At 40.9% G+C, this 16,970-nt stretch overlaps 1 protein-coding gene across 10 annotated transcripts in view; it reads right to left on the reverse strand.

Moving 5' to 3' along the window:
* neo1a (neogenin 1a) overlaps positions 1 to 16,970 on the reverse strand; it is a 126,480-nt gene that overhangs the window by 78,520 nt on the left and 30,990 nt on the right. The window lies entirely within an intron of this gene.

The following is a 16,970-nucleotide window of genomic DNA, read 5'->3' on the forward strand; positions in this document are numbered from 1 at the left end:
GCCAAATAATAAGCTGAATCCTAAATAGAACTGCTAAGCATCTCAGCCACTTGTTTCATTCAGAGGCAAAGCCATGAAGCGACTTCATGACCATGGCTGGCTCTGGAGTTGGTACTTCTGCCATTTAAACTTGGAAAGGATCCTGAAACTCGAGTAACCTTCTGCACCCTCAGATAATGAGGCTTCCCCGATTCCTCTCCACTCACATCGGGCCTCATTTATCAAGCTGGATGTGAATTTATTCATAAATCATTCACACAAGAAATTCATGAAATTCATGGTATTCATGAAAATCCAGTTAGTTCGTGTACTTTAAAAGCTCCTCCTTTTTTATACAGATTATGTTGTCGAGTTTAAATCGCTAATTTTATCAATTCATTTCAGTCCCACACACAAATTTAATGGAAATTTTGTGAGACGCTTTTGAAAGAAAGCACTCCAAAACAAATCCATAATAAAAACTAGCCATTCAATTAGGACAAAAGAAATAGCATCCTATAAAAGGAGAAAGAGTTAGTGTGTGTGTTTGTGGTAGCCGATGTGCTACATTGGCTGAGCTGCATTACTGGAAGATTTAGCACACACTGCATTTAAGAGGCTTTGTTGCACCAGTTAGTCATTATTTTGTTGTTTTCAGCTCTCTCTGAGCTTTGCCTTTTATGGTGTTTTGTTGGAGTCACTACATCAGTAATCAGTTGTGTCACGAACATGCTTGGCAATTTACTAGTGATTGTCATTTATCAACATATGCATACCAGTACAAAGAAAATAAGCATTACCGAAAATCTGGCAGGAATTTTTAGTTTGGTTTTACAATCTATGGAAACATTTACACACAACTTTACTAAAAGATAAATAAGGCCGTTTTTATCCTCATATCCAGCACCACACAGTAGTAACCAAATAAAGGGTATTACAGTGGTGGACGGTAAAAGAGGGCAGTTATTGTCATGGGCAGGCCAATTTCTCCTCCCTCATACTTCCAAACTGGCCCATAATGGACTGTGTGGGATGTTTCGCGAAGGTGGAGGCAGTAATTGTGGTCTGTGCAGTGAGCAGGAGCTATACGCGCTTCTATCTGTGCTGTCTGCTGACGCTTACACTTCTGATTACTTCTGCGACAGCACTGCAGAGCTCTAAAACAGCTGCTTTTGTTGGCCGGACCACTCTGGTGCTTGAGAAGATAATGGTACTCTGTGGTGAACGTTAACCTAAAATATTGCCATGAAGGAGAAGCAGTTCCAGCATAAACACATCTGGATCAGATTATGGCTGGTAAGATGGATGCCGTTATGTGCTGACACAAAGCATCAACAGCCAGTTGACATGAAATGTTTGGCACGTAGTCTTCTCGGAGGGCTTCCACATAAAAGGTATTGTGCTCAAAGAATTGTTTGCAGACTCCAAGCGTTAAAGATAAATAGGTCACTGTGAGGACATGGTGGAAAATTGGTTTAAAACAATGCCACATATGAGCCACAGGAACAGAAGTGGCAGGATAGCAAGAAGGAAGGCAGACAGATGGTAAAGCCTGGCCCGTGGAGGGGAGAGGGAAATTCCACCCTCCTGCAGGCCACCAGTAGAACTGCACGGTTAATCATTAGCATCTTTAGCAGCTCTGGAGCTCCCGGGGAGGCTGGCGGCGTGGCACGCAAAACTCCCTACTAGCCACCAGCCAAAGTGGAGGACCATCTGCCTGCTGTAGACTCAACATCCCTCAGCCCCATGGCATAACCGCATAGATACCGAGCTGTTGTCTCCAGTCACTTACGCCTATCGGCAGCAAAAAAGTGGCCCAAATATTACCAACCAGCAACTGAGCTGATATTGGACCAAATTTGAAATTCTCTCAGCCTTACCTCCACTGCAGATCTAATCAATATTCCTACAGTATGCATCCCTCTGGGTTAAAGTCATTGGCAGAGTCAAATGATGCAGGTGTTTGCACAGAATGAAAGCTGGTTTATTCTTCTACATTAACTGCACTAAGTTGTAAAAGGCTCCTGAAAGCCCAAAGGAATTCCTCCTAAACAAATGCAAATATTTATTCATGGCACAAGATATGAGCAGTAAGCACTTTCTCTCCTCAGAGTCCATAAACGGTTCAGAAAATAGGCAAACTTTCAATGCATGCACCATCATTACTATTTAATGGGCTGAAAGCTGTAAAGGGGAAAAAAGTGCAAATAAGCTATAACTGTTTAAAATCCAGGAAAAACCTGGAGTTAGATTTTAAGTGAGGAAGATATCATTCCTATTAAAAAAAACAAAAAAAAAAACAGGTGGACAAACAATGAATTTATTAGTAAAAGCTCCAGTTTGCTGGCTACACCCATGTCTTGGTTGCCTGGAACCCTAATGGGCTACTTGCAGAAACACTTCCGCATTATAACCAAGACGGCTTTCTGCTTCCGGCTCGTCCACTATAACGGCAATGGTGCTATTTTACACCCGTTGTCTGCACGAGACCCCAAAAATAAACGTCACCGACGTTCATGATATATGTAAGAACACTTGCAAAGCTCCTTTTAGTAAGCTGGAGAAAGGCATGCTTTGTCATACATAAATTCCTATGAAGGTAAGAAAATACCTATTAATAGAAATGATCACCCAAGCTAATATTAGCCCAACACTATCACTTTATTCTAAGACTGGGAAAAAAACAAACAAACAAACAAACAAAAAAAAAAAAGCAGACGTCAGACATTGCTGTCTCGGAGACGTGATATTTTCAAAACGCAAATATGTCGTATCCCTGAGTGCAAGTAGCTCATTGGCTAGGCTAAAAAATGGTAGCTAGCATAATGTAATAAAGTATGGTGAGGTAGTTAGTGAGTTCAGCGCATTAATATGACTAAGTGACACCCATAGTCCTTATCCTATTCTGATGTTGGTTAGCCAAACAGGTCAGAATTCACATATCTCTAATACCTTTTCGGCTCATTTACCACACAAGCAGAAAAAAATTAATAAGTCAGATAGAAGGAGCCTCATACCAACAGCGATGTAACACAATAACGCAGCCGGATGTAATTAGTTTTCATCGAGGGACGGCAATTTCTGGTGACAGCAGGCAAGGACACCATTAGTGATGTGAAGTGGGCGGGGTGTGTTGTGACACAGATGAGCAAAGTTTAACTTTATGCAAATGAGACATTAAACAGTTTGGCGACTACCGAGGGGAGTGAGGGATGGTGATATGTTATGTTTTCTCTCCCCGACAGTGAAACATCTGTTTTTTGGTTCCATACATTTGCTCCTATTCACAGTTCCTAAGCCTGATACTTACTCTGCTGCAACAGGAGTGAAGTGTGTGTGTGATTTATCTGAAAGAAAACACTGCCACTATTTTGCAGTTCTAGTTCAATATATTCAACTGTTTAACCCCATCAAACAGCCAGCAGAAATCCTGAGGACATTGTTTTAGCCACTTTCTGATGCTATAGGCAGTGACGCGCTGTACGGCTGCATTTTATACACAAGCATTACCTTCCAGAGTTTTTATTTTCAATGGGAACATGTCTGATTTGTAGCCAGTTGGGTCATTTTTAACATGTTCTGTAGCTAGCTTGAATGGATATCATTGCTAGCGCACCAGCCTAGTGCCATGGCAGTAAAACCATGGCAGTCAGCAGTAAGCTAAAGCTAGGCAAGCTCACTAGAAACCAACACGGAGCAAACTGAGTGACAAGGTGGGAAAAAAAAAATATAAAATCGCTTACAGTATGAATGTGCAGTTAATGTTAGAAAGCATGTTACAGGTAAAAAAAATGTAAATTTTTCTTCCTTTCATTCCACGCTCCATCTCACCAATCGTGCCTCTGCCTCAGTGAGGCCGGATACAGGGCTGAGAAAATGAGTTTGCCTGCGTTCACCTTTCTTGCCAGTGCCAGTGAAATCCGTTGTATTCCACGGCTGAGATCTTTTTGGAAGCACGGCTCAAGGCAGCACTTGTAGGCATCCAGAGCTAAGCAGACGAAGAGAAAAAACGTGTTTCGGCTGTGTCTCATTCAGCCCTTTCCTAAAGCGTTCGCTTTCTCCTGGGGGAAGTAAAACTTTTCATATGAATAAAGTGTTCAGTTGCTCTGGAGGACACTAGTACTGCTCAGAGGAATGTGCTTTCATGCACTGATGATTAAGTCACACAAGGATAACATGCCCTTGAGATGTGGATCTAATTTATGAAGCTAGGAAGAGATGCCAGCTTTATTCAGACTCTCTCACTCATGCAAGATGCCGTAAGTAACCGATGGCACAACTCCGATGCATTTAGCAACACCTCATATAATTATGTTTTTATTGAGAAAGAGCTAACGTTATCTCAGAAAACATAAAATGGCAAGCATAACACTAGTGAGTGCTTCCTCAACAAGATTAAGTTTACATGCAATGAGTCGAATGAGTCGTGTTCACCCAGCACAGAGACCCCCTGGTCACTTCTCAGCAGGAAGCCACATATTTGAGTGATGTTTGGCTGCTTTGACTCCAGCCCAAAGAGCAACCTGTCCTCAGGACCTCAAGACCACATTTCTTATGACCAAACACCAACTCATAATGAGCAAAGTTGACAGATTGACATCACCGGATCCCTGTCAGGATTTTAAAACCCTTCCTAAGTCATGTGCCTTCGTCAGTGGATGTTCGTGGACGTCCACTACACGGTTGGTCCGCGACACTCCCAGTCTTTTTGAATTTGTTAATAAGTATGGCAAGAGTGCCATGTGTGATGTTCCTCTTAAAGTCCATCGCAGCTCCCCGATCCAGCCATGAGAATGATTTCAATACGTTCTCCTTTTGTCAAACGCAAACGGGGCATCATATCATATCAATATTCAGGTTTGCTTACCAAAAAACGAGGTTAAAAAAGTTACAGTTAAAGTGAATTACAATGAAGTTGGTCAGTGCAGATGTACCAATTATACTTAATATACTCTTAAAAAAATCATATTGTGATGTAATTTATCACGGTTTATACAACAGCACTGCTGAATTCTCAATTCTGATTCGTCAGAAGATGTTCAGCTATAGTGACAGTAGTTCAGCAACACAATCGACAAGTTTATATTAAAGCACTCGTTAGTCTAACACGTTATTGTTTATATGGCAAAAAACAGATTTTTTTAAAAACGTGTCTAACTCCTGATATGGTAACATTTGAAATTCTGTGAGATGACATTTATTTAGCATTTTTGGTAGGAGTCTCCAGTGTCAGCACTTAGTTACAGCTTTACCTCTGACTGTTACAAAGTCTTCAGAAGCAAGGGCTTTGCACTTTACTGCATTTTTTAAAAATCTGTTTCATTAACTTCAACAGAAAGAAAAAAGTGAGGCTGTTGAGGGAGCGACTGTCTACAGCTGCTATAATGTAAGTGATAACAAGAAACAACTTGTTTTGCGGATGTTCCAAAACATTAAGTGTAACTATAAATGGATAAAAAGGATGACGTGTCATTCTTTAATTTATAGAAAAAATGCTAGCGTTGACAAATGCTGCAGTATAAGAGGAAAGAACCACTTCGGCTTCACAATACAACACACCACCACAATGTTGATTATTTCTCTATAACAGCAAAATTCAGTCATATTCCTTTCTTATCATTTGATGAATATCGTATTGTCCTGCCCTAATTGAGTATTTCATAAGAGCATGTGATTAATCAAATAACATTAAAAAAATCAATGCAAAAAACCTAGTGTGAGTTCTGAAATAAAACAGTTTAACTGAAATGTCGAACAAAAGGTGTTATAATCTAACATACCAATTCCACAATATATCACAGTCAGTGCATTATAAATTCCACGCTCGTCCACGTCCCATTATATATTAACTCCCTTTTTTTTGCACAAGAGAAAATGCCCTGTGGCTTTGCTTTATTGAGCAGCAGAAGCATTCCAGCTGTTTGACCTTCAGTTTAATAAAATATGCTGGAAACAATAAGAGTGTAAGGAAAAAAAAAAAAAAAAAAAAACATTTCACCACTTCGGACAATGGCAAATAAATGTGCAATGGGGCTGTCACGAGTAAAGTCTTTATTGATAAGATGGGGATAAATACTTTTCTCTTCCACCACTCTCTCTGGTCTTTGTCACTCCACCCCCGAGCATCAGGACCTCGTTAGGCAGACTGGAAATGCATCTCTCTTTCATGTCTGCCCTCCTCCAGCATGTCTGCTTCTTGCCTTCATCTTCCAGCATCATTCCCCTCCCTCCATCTGTCACCACCAAGCACAATGAGAAATACACCCCATGTCTTCTCACGAAATGGGAGCCTGTCGGCATCTTTGAGAGAATAACCCACAAAGACTGGTCTGTTTTCTGACTTTCCTGTGAAGATGTCACACAGTAAATGAATCTAATAATGCACCTTTTAAAGCTTTGGACTGGGAAATATCTAAGGAATAAAACATGACAGAAAATAATCAACAATGCTGTGGTGAGATTATTTTCCAATAATAACACTGCCCAATGTGTTTTATACCACAACAACTCACTTCCATGTGTGTTATTAAAGAATGCCATACTTTTTTAAAAATCAGTTTATAGTTACATTTAATGTGGTGGAACGTCAACCAAAAACAAGTTATTTTCTGTTACCACTTAAATGATAATAGCTAACAAAAAAAAAAAAAAAAAAAAAAAACAGCTGTTCCCTCACACCTCTCTTGTTTCTCTTCTCTTGAAGGTAATGAGACAAAAAAATGCAGCTTGTCATGTTTTCAAAAAAACCACAAAGTCGTCCATCCCGAAGACTTTCCAATGTCAGAAAACTTAAAGATAGAGCTGCCTCTGACTGTTGGAAACCTGTCCTGACACTGGAGACTCCTTCCACAAATGCTAAATAATCATCTCCTTACAGAAAACAATTACACAGTTCATCATTACATAGACAGAAAAATAGACAAATAGACAATCAGACAGACTTTATTAGCTTTATTAATCCTAGAGGGAAATTCACACAATGTGAATTTATTTGGAGTACTGCCATACAAGTCCCTGTGTAAGGTCTTGCTACGGAAACTATTACGTTTAGATTACACTACATTAGAACAAACACATTAATATAAACCTGTGATTCGTCTTGCTGTAGAAAATTCAACAACACCTAACCAATTAAAATCTGAGGTATACAGAATCATGAAAAACATACTACCATATGGTCTTAGAAAGAAAATCTCACATCTAAGTACTGCATTTCGTAGTGACCTCACTGTTACACAAGTGACTACTGCCATGAACATACCACGTGCCAAGAAATAAAACATTTCGTAGTGACCTCACTGTTATACAAGTGACTATTGCCATGAACATACCATGTGCCATGAAATAAAACATGGGACTTAATGAATGCTTGGTAAATTGACTGACATCATTAAGCCTGACTAAAACACGATAAGGCCTTTGAAGCCTTTCAGAGTTGAGTATTTAAATGTTGACCCTTCTCTCAAGCGCGAGAGAGCTGAAGCGTGGACATAATGCAGGGGCGGAACCAATAACCATTTTTAAAGGTCATTGTCGCCACTGAAGAAAGGAAAGGGGCATGGAGCAGAAGATGCCTTTTGTCATTTGAGCATTTTGCTTCCCTTTCTTTTGTGCTCCACAGCTCCGCCTTGCCCAGTCTAGCTTCCCTTAAGTTGCCAGAGTCGACTTCATGGCTCGCCTCCCCGGTGATCTGGATACTCCGATAGCTCCTTTGCCCTCACAGCGAGGGTCCAAGGTGCAAAGTCTGTACAAAATGATTGGTAGGCCACCGTGCCAGGTTTATTGGCTTGGCACATATACAGCTGGCAAATTAAAGAGGAAAGGATCCAAGTTTTTCAGCTCCAAGCACCTCAAGCTACCCTGTGTTCCTTTGGCAGGGTTTTCCTAGCTGCTTCCAGGGCTAACCCAAGTACACCACCTTCAAGCCAACTCTGACCTCCTGCAACTGTACTCAGCTGAATTATCGAATGTTAAGTGGAACTGGCAATAGTTATCAAAGTAAATATGTGCCAAAATCTGAGTGCCTTAAAGTCAATGAATGAAAATAAAAGCTTGCATAATAAAATGGATACCATTTTCAACAATTAAACTATCCTTTCAATTTCCTGTTAAACATAACATCTGCTGAGAGTTAGTGTTCAATGCGGTTTGGCATCCACAATGAATAAATTCAAAATGTGCAATGGCTTCATTTACAGAGACCAGGGACCTACTTTGGTTAGTCAATTTTCGTGGCACTATCACCCATGAGAAACAAGGGGCATGCCTCAGGTGAAATAAGAAATAGAAGAGCTGCTTCTCTTTTACTGTCAGACAAAACTGAATTCCACACCTCCCGATTAGTAAAATTAGGTTTTCCAGAAAATGCCGCACAGACGGAATTGATCATTCTCCACTACGACATTCAAGCAGGCTACTCTCATTACATTAAATATATTTTAAAAAACGACAATTTATTCCGTGTAAATTATAACTGTGGTTCAGATGTGAATCCCAGTACACCACAAGGGATGATGTGAAACTTTGTAAGAACAGGGGTACATAAGAGAAAGAGTGGTAGCAAAGCAGTAAATGAAAATATTCTGTATCTCTGATGTTGGGCCAACCTGCCAGCTCTAGCAGATACCAAATCCCAGGAGCACTCAGGTAATTTCCCCATCGCTTCACTTGCTGCTGCCCCTCTCACCTCTTCTGGACACAGTAATTAACCACACTGATTGGAACTCCATCTCCTTCAGTCATCAAAGCAAGACTGGCTAGCTTAGGGACTTGTCTATACAGCCACCCATGAAAGCATAGCCACCAAAAAAAGGAATATCCTTTCCAGGGCTCCACCTTTTATTCCTGTTTCCATTGGATGCCATATGGAAGGAAGCGGATTGAAAGAATAAATGCAATTTTGCTTTTGCTACAAATTCTTTACTAGATGTGATTTTGCAGAATGACAAGGTTGTTAACAATGAAACGCGGGGGATATGGTAAAAACGTACTCTAGAATACAGAAATTGGTTGATTACCAAACACCTGCCATGGTTTGTGAACGAAACAAAAACAAGCTTTTTTTTTTTACCCTTGGGACACGTGTTAAGTAGTGGCCTACACCAGTCAGACGAATGAACAACTGCAGACCATTATTTCCCATCAAGGTGGCAAGGCATGATAGAAAAACTCTATTAATAAATAAATAGATTGCTCAAGGCCATGAGAGTCAGACACAGAATCTGGGGGAGGGGGATGAGGGGGTGTGCAGGCTCTGATGGTGAGCAGTGACCCTGGATTCACTTCCTCACCATGGCCACTCTTGGATGTGCTCCTAGCAGATGCTCGGGATTTAAGCCCCATCACTCCCTCACCACGTGGGGTTGCCTCATATTGCTGGATTGCGCTGCGGGATCCCATCCCTGGTCCTTTGTGGAACAGCGGACATATGTGGCCCCCAGTGTTCAGTATATGCCTGAAAGTTCAAAATTGCTGACTGGTATCTCAATAATGCAGGAACAAGAATAATTAAGAACATTTCCACTGGAGAATAAAATGTTTACCAGCTAATGGTCATTTCTTCTAAGAATGTAGAAAAGTACCTTTAGGAAGTGAACACAGTACGGCTGATGAATGATTTAACTACACGTATTAGTTACCTACCCATGAGACGTCCTTCACATTTAATGCCTGAGGTAGACTAGGAAATAATGCAAGCACAGAAGCAACATTTATCTTACTTCTCCAGGAGTGAGGAAAATGAAGTGAACGTAATTATATATACTATAAATTTTTTTAATGAAACACGGTATAGGATTTTCCTTGCTATCTCGCTCACATGCACAAACCAAAATCAATAAACTCCAGCAGAGCTCCGCAAAGTCAGCCACTAAGCAAATTGTCAGCATTGGATTTCAAACGCCAGTTTTCCAGCAATATCGCTTTCTGAGATTCTCTTCTTTCACTGTATTCCATACGTATTTATTCAGTTGTCCATGCTTCCTGTTCTACGTGGCAGTATATCCACCTTCACACACCCCCACCCACATAGCCGTATACCCACCAGCAAGTGCAGTGCGGGTTAATTTCATATTTGGCACCACACACACTTCTTCATTAGCAGGTTGACTTCAACAACAGATCCTGCTCAAGCAATTTTAATTAGCGCATTATTCTAAAACTAACAGCTCGACTCTCTGGAGCACAGTACCTGATCTAATCTGCTATAGCACAGCTATTCAGAAAGTCAATTCCAGAACTAAAGCTGAAAAACGTGCAAGGGGAAACACTATCCTATCTACAGAATCACCGGCTGTTCCGTTCAACCAAAGAAAGAAAGCAGAAAGTCAATCCCATGTTGAAGGAGAAAAATGAATGTGCTGTGGACACTTGGGTCTATAATAGGCTTCAAAGCTTGTGTGAAGAAGGTGTGCTTTGAAGAAAACACACACTGCTAGTTACTGCATGTTCTGTAAGATTTAGAAGGAACCGTTTAACACCATGGCAGAGGGGTGATCAAAAGTTCTTTATATCATGCTACAGAATCCCAAAGTGGATTTCTTTACATGAGTTAGAAAACATTTGCAGTTAAATGCTGCTTTGTAGTTCTGCAAAGATGCACATAAATGTGGGTAAATTATGTGTGGGTGGGTAAGTAAGTGTAGCATGCAGATGCTTACACAGGAGCACCCTCCAGAAGCACACCTCCAGAATCTCAATGAAAGATCGTGATATCTGCAGTGCTGTGCATCAAGAAAACACTGGTTAGATGAGCGGGGAAGAATCTGGATATGTTAGGAGTGTACGAGAACAACACTTCCTCCAAAGAAAAACTAGCACAGGCAAAGTTTGCAGATCACTTTGCAAAAGAGTTGCGATGTTATAAACACTTTTACCACAGCACTTTTGAATTTGTGAATCTGATTAGTCAGAAGGTGTTGATTAATTTTCTATAACAGCAGCTCTGACAATAGTTCTGGCTGCAAGACAAATCCCAGGTTTATATTAATGCACTTGCTCTAATACATCATTTCTACAGAAACAACATACACAGGAGCTTGAACATGCAACATAAACTAAGATTATTCATCAACAGATTAAAATGTTTATTTAAGATTTATGGAAGGAGTACCACCCCATCACTGATTAATTTCCTATGACAGCATGCCTCATCAGGTATTATTCATTCTTATACAGCCCATTTCCAAAACATTACAAGAATAGTGAGGATGAAAACCCATGTGCAAACATCTTGAACAAGAGAATGAAGAATCTCTTGTAAATTTTTTTAATAACCTCCAGGACTTTACTTCTACAGTTTCTTCTTTGTTTTTCCCGTATATTCTTGGTTGGCCCATGCGACGCTGCCCCCTGGGGCACATGTTCACATTAAGTATACTGACAGACACTTGTCTGCAGACAGTGTTCACAGATTTGCAGAAGTTTAAATCAATCCTTAGGCAATCCTTATAGCATTCAAGAAATATAACAAGGTTGGATAATAAGAGCCGTATACTGTACACTGCTCATGAGAAGTGAACTAAATTCTAAAGAACACCTTGTTCCTCAGTTCTAAATCATATACATGACACACAGCAATTAAAAATATATTAACCATCATAAACTTTGGGAACTGCAGCTCTGAAGTAACCTGCTAAGCCAAAAGGCATGTGTGTGTGAAGATCCTAGACTAATCATTTCCAAAACTCAGTTTGAGGTTTGGCAGATTCCTTTCTTCCTGTAAGGGCTAAATGACCAAACATCAAGTAGAGATAAGGCAAGCTGAATCCAAGAGTTGTCATTAGTGGGAGTTATTTGCACTGATGCTATCTCCTCCTCTCCACGGTTCCAATGGCTAAAAGCCTAGCCTGCCGTTCCACTGTGGTGCCCTGGAATGCCGTTCTCTCCTTTCTTCTGTTCCCCATTACTGGTTTTTGTTGCCTTTGTTGTGCCAGAATCCTGGTTAGGGGAGGGAGCTGTTGCTCACTCTAAACTCAGTGCCTGTGTACCTTCCCATGGGGGGAGAAGAGATTAGGAAAGGAAGCCAGTGCATTAACAGGACTGTTGGTTTAGGGACAAGAAGGAGACCCCACACAGACTGGCAGTACTCTCAGAACAAGTAAACCGAACCAAAACCTGAGAATGTGACCTGTTCTTACTAGCCACTACACCACCTGATTGTTTTTTAATTGAGGCTAGATTCGCATTACTGCAGGTGCTTATCTATCTGCTGGCACAAATCCCCCTCCAGCCCTCATTCCGATGCAGCTGCTAATATACTGTAGGTTAATTTTGGTCAGTAGGAGGGGCTCCTTTGGCATAACTTTAAGGAATGGACCACATGGAAGTGCTAACCAAACGGGCTTGCAACCTGGGACGGCCTTTGTGTGGGAGGAGTAGGTTTCAAAGAGCTAACAGTGTTTTCTTTGTTGACATGGAGAATTACCCCACTGTGGTGGTTATCAGTCTTTCACAGATAAGAAGCCAATAACACAAACAACAAAACCACGCAGACACAAACACAGCCTGCTTGTGCGCACGTGTTGGCAGGGGATTTATACAAAGGAATGAGAGATCTGGACCATGGATTCTATTTATCTTCCCTTTCTATCTACGCCCTGACATTCCAGCACCTCTCTCATAAACACAGAGAGGGGTGCGCCAAAGCACTTGACACAAATGTGCACCCCGGCTGATTTCCATCAAACCTGACAAAACACACCTTGTCTTATCTTCAGACCTCTGCACACACAACCCTCAGCTCTGGAGAACATGTCCTTGCCCATATCTGGGTCAACCACACAGAACTTTGCCATATATTATTCTTTTAGACCAAAAAATTAAAAACAACTAAACGACTAAATTACTTCATCCCTTGGTTGTCTCAGCTGACCCTGGAAGTAAAAGCAGTGGAACCAAAGAAGTAAAATCAATACGGAAACAAACAGCACCACTGCCTACATCCTATATTCTAAGTGCTGAATAATTAATAATGCACAGTGGGTCATCATCTGTTCTTTCCACTTCCTTGAGCAACTTTTAATCAAACGTGCTAACAGAAAGACATGAACTGCTCCCTATATGCTGCTCTTAAATATGCTGGTTAAGCATATTAGACATCCAGGAAGGACCCAGGTCCAGTTTACATGGAAATTTACTGGTAAAAGACAGAACTGTTATCCTGAGATGGTTCATGTGAACAAGACTACCAGAAAGAGACCTAGGACAGTTCCTGGGAAGTTATTTGAACAGAAGGAAGGAACATTACATTACAAGGAAAGATATAGTAACTTTAACGATTAAGGAATAGTAGAGCTGTCAAATTGTTGTTTTTTTTTTTTTATTTTAGTTTAGATTTTTGCCCAATTTGCTCCTCATCTTTTTGAACCATAGTAGCTGGGCACACAGAGGAAAGCACTATCTGCCCTCTTCCACATACATAAGCTCAGAGATTTCAAACATTAGCTAGTGTCATTCTGACAGACGGGGAGAGAGTAATGCCATCCCTCCCACCAAAGAGCATGACCAATTTCTGCTCCCTTGGACTCTCACCCACTGATGGATGTGGATGTCAGGAGAACTATCAAGCTTTTTTGCGTTGTCCCATTTTTGACCACTCGTGTCAAGAACGAATTCTTTGTCAAATGAATGGCAGAGTCAGTCTTGGATGTACCATTTATGAGCAAATCACCACCAGACTATGAGAATGCAGGGTTAGCAGAGAGAAAAGTGAAGTGATAAAAGCTAAATTCCTTTGATTAATGTCACATCTTGCATGGCATTCTTTCATGGCAAGTGTAAACAAGCTCATTCCGGTAAAATATCAACTTTCAATCATAGTCTGCATCTGCGACTGATGTTAAGCTTGAACGTTACTGGAAAGAGTATGCTATGTTGATTGTGAAAAGGGCTCAAAGGCTGAAGATTGTCCATCAGCGAACATGAACATGCAGCCTCACTCAATAAACCCATTTGCCACTGAGATCTAAAGCCTTCCTTATCAAAGTGAGCAAGGCTGCTTCATCTCACCTTGAAAAACATCAACAACTAATGGAACTGGGTGTATCAGAGCTGCAAAAAGCTTTTTTGACCATCTATTGCAACCCTTCATCCACTTTCAGAAATGGCCAGTGCAACATACGGACCTTAGCCATTACAAAATACAACCTGCTTTTCTGTATTTCAGGAGAAAAAGACAACCACATTCGCCTCCTTGTGTTTGGGAGCATTTAGCTAGTTTGATGATTTGGCCTTGCAAAAAGCCCTTTCCTGAAGAGCGACCCGGGCTGCAGCGAGCTCCAAACAGGAGGGTACTCTGGCCATGAACCTTTAATCCCCTGTACAAGCCTATTTTTATGCTCCCTGTATCTGCTTTCATGAAGCTCCACTCGTCTCGTGAATGCATAAAAATACGCAAGTAGCTGCCTTCCCTGATTTGTAACTGGAGGAGCTATTTAACACCACTGCTACTAAAAGGCTTTTAACACAAAGCGAGCGCAACTCCTTTATTACAGATGCATTTGTCTGACACAGATTAGTCTTTATATTCCAACAAACCCAAGAGTGGAGGCCATTTTTGTTCGGGTGAAAAAAGGAATTTGGGTTAAGGTGGCGACGTGCTTTAATTCCAAAAAAAAAAAAAAAAAAAATGAAAAGGAAACAAATAGCATGCTGACAGCAGTGTATATTCAAACAAAAACAGGCAGCTAAATGGAATGTCCATTTCAATTCAGGAATTGAAAAAAAAATTATTAACAGCAACAAACAATTTTTATATTTAATGACCAAGGCCCCTCTTCACGGCTGGAGTGCCGTTCCCTAAGCACCGACACACTCTCCATCACAGTGAAAGAGCATGTTTAATTATTCATACAGTTCTGCCAGTTGCAGGTTAGGCACGGCTGTGGAAGTCTACGCTTGTCCTTTGCTTGTTTACATGCGCAGGTCTTGTGATGAAGTGAGGCAGCATGCCTACTTAATGTAATGGCACATAAACACAGAGACACTAAGGCATCACATGCATTAATCCTGTGATCCGTCATGTCAACAAGGGCTGGGGCGTAGTGTCCCAGTAACCATGGCATTGCATGATGATTTAATGTTGTCTCAAGGTATGGTGCCTTCTGGGATTGTTTTCATTTGCATTGTTGTCTCATCTCTCAAATGCACAGCGATCAGTATATGTGCTGTACAAACAGCATCACAGGTTCAACTGGTGTCAGGACCATGAAATGAGTGAATGTTAAGAACATAATCCAAGCCAGGTGAATAATGTTAATCAGTCATGATCAGCATCCAACAGATCGATGAAATCCTGAGGAACATAGTGGCCTTGGGTAATAAAAATACTCTCTCACTTAAAAGAAAAAAAAAAACTCCACCATGAAACACATTATGTTTATATGTTTATACTGAAGTATGTGTGATGTGTTTAGTGCTAATTTGATGGTTGGTGCTGTATTTTTGTTATTCCTGTGACATGCTATCAGTTGTGTGCCATGATGGCGTTACAACATGGCATAAAATGACATTTAATATGAGGGGGGGGAAAAATCAACAATCTCAACCATAAGGGACAACAGTCAAGTTTTCACTGTTAGCTCCTAAAAAAACAAAAGAGAAGAAGCTACTTTTCCCGAACCAATATCCAATGATGTTCAAAGTCATATTTATAAGAAATCCAAAGGAGAACTTGTAGAGACAGTAAATATTAGACTCAGAGCTCCAGAATGCAATGCAGCTAAAGGACGCATTTGCGCTGAGTTACGGCAAAGACTCGGGCCAGCTAGTTAGTGATCTATGGTATGACGAGTGCATTTGCGTTGATGGCGGTACTAGCATTAAAGCTTTGGAAGCTTTGTTTCAGAAGGTGAGAGATGGACTGACTAAGGCACTGCTGCATTGTTCTCTTTAGTTAGAGATTAAGCAAGAGCTAAATCCTACCGGCACCATTGGGGGAATTTTTCCCTTAAGGCAAGTAATTGGAAATAAAACCTTTACAATTTAGAGACAGTTCAGGGTTGAATGTAGTATAATACAAGTCCACAGGGGTTCAAAACCAGCTGTGATATCAGGAGAAGGTCCTGCCTGAAAGTGGCTAGCTCACAAAGACCTCTGTTGGAGCAAGCAAGCAAACAAAAGGCTGCCACACCGATGGCTGAATACAAATCAGAATTCAGGGGAAAAGGGCAAAGGGTGGTGGGGGGGGGCATGTTAAAGGTCTGACAGAGGTAAGTATTCAACTTAAGCTCATCAGTGCATATACAACACATGCTCATTACATTACAGGAATGGTTCTAACCTGTTGACTGCACTGTCATTCATCCTCTGGGGAAATTTGATAACTCACGCTTCCTTTTTCCTTGTATCTCAAAGCTGACCGCAGACCATGATATAACCATACCCTGCCTGACTTCACTCTGGTTTGTGTAACTACAGTGATAAAGGTCGGGGTGCTAATTGGTTTGGATCCTTTGATCTGCAATCAAAAGCTATAAGACACCTTAATCATATTAACAAAACCCATCTCACCCAGACATGGCTGCCATCCATATGCAAATACAAAAATTTTCAACTCTTAGACAGTTTTATAATATATAACATCAAGAGCCACAAATAATCAACACTAGTGCTGTTATTCATGTGATTCTTTCTTTTATACCAACTTCCTGTCATCCAGTGTGACAGAATATGACAGGTCTGCCTTCTGGAGGACAGCTTCTCTTGTTTCTGAAAATCTCTGGAGAGCGTGGCGAGACCGGTCTGTAGGCAGGTGGCAACTCATCAGGTAGTAGTCACCAGCACTGCAAGACCAGGAAGCCAATATGGCACTTCCTGTATATGCCACACCAGCAATATGGCAGATCGGGAACATATGGCCTTTTTACATCGCTGCATCCTCAGCAGTTCTGTCTATTTGACAATCCTCCAGTCACAGAGAACATTTCCACCAGCTGGTTGGAATGATTACACTTCTTTTTCAATGCACTCCATAGTTGGCTACACTTTGTACT

This window comes from Pangasianodon hypophthalmus, chromosome 11, assembly GCF_027358585.1.
Source record: "Pangasianodon hypophthalmus isolate fPanHyp1 chromosome 11, fPanHyp1.pri, whole genome shotgun sequence".
NCBI classification, from domain to species: domain Eukaryota; kingdom Metazoa; phylum Chordata; class Actinopteri; order Siluriformes; family Pangasiidae; genus Pangasianodon; species Pangasianodon hypophthalmus.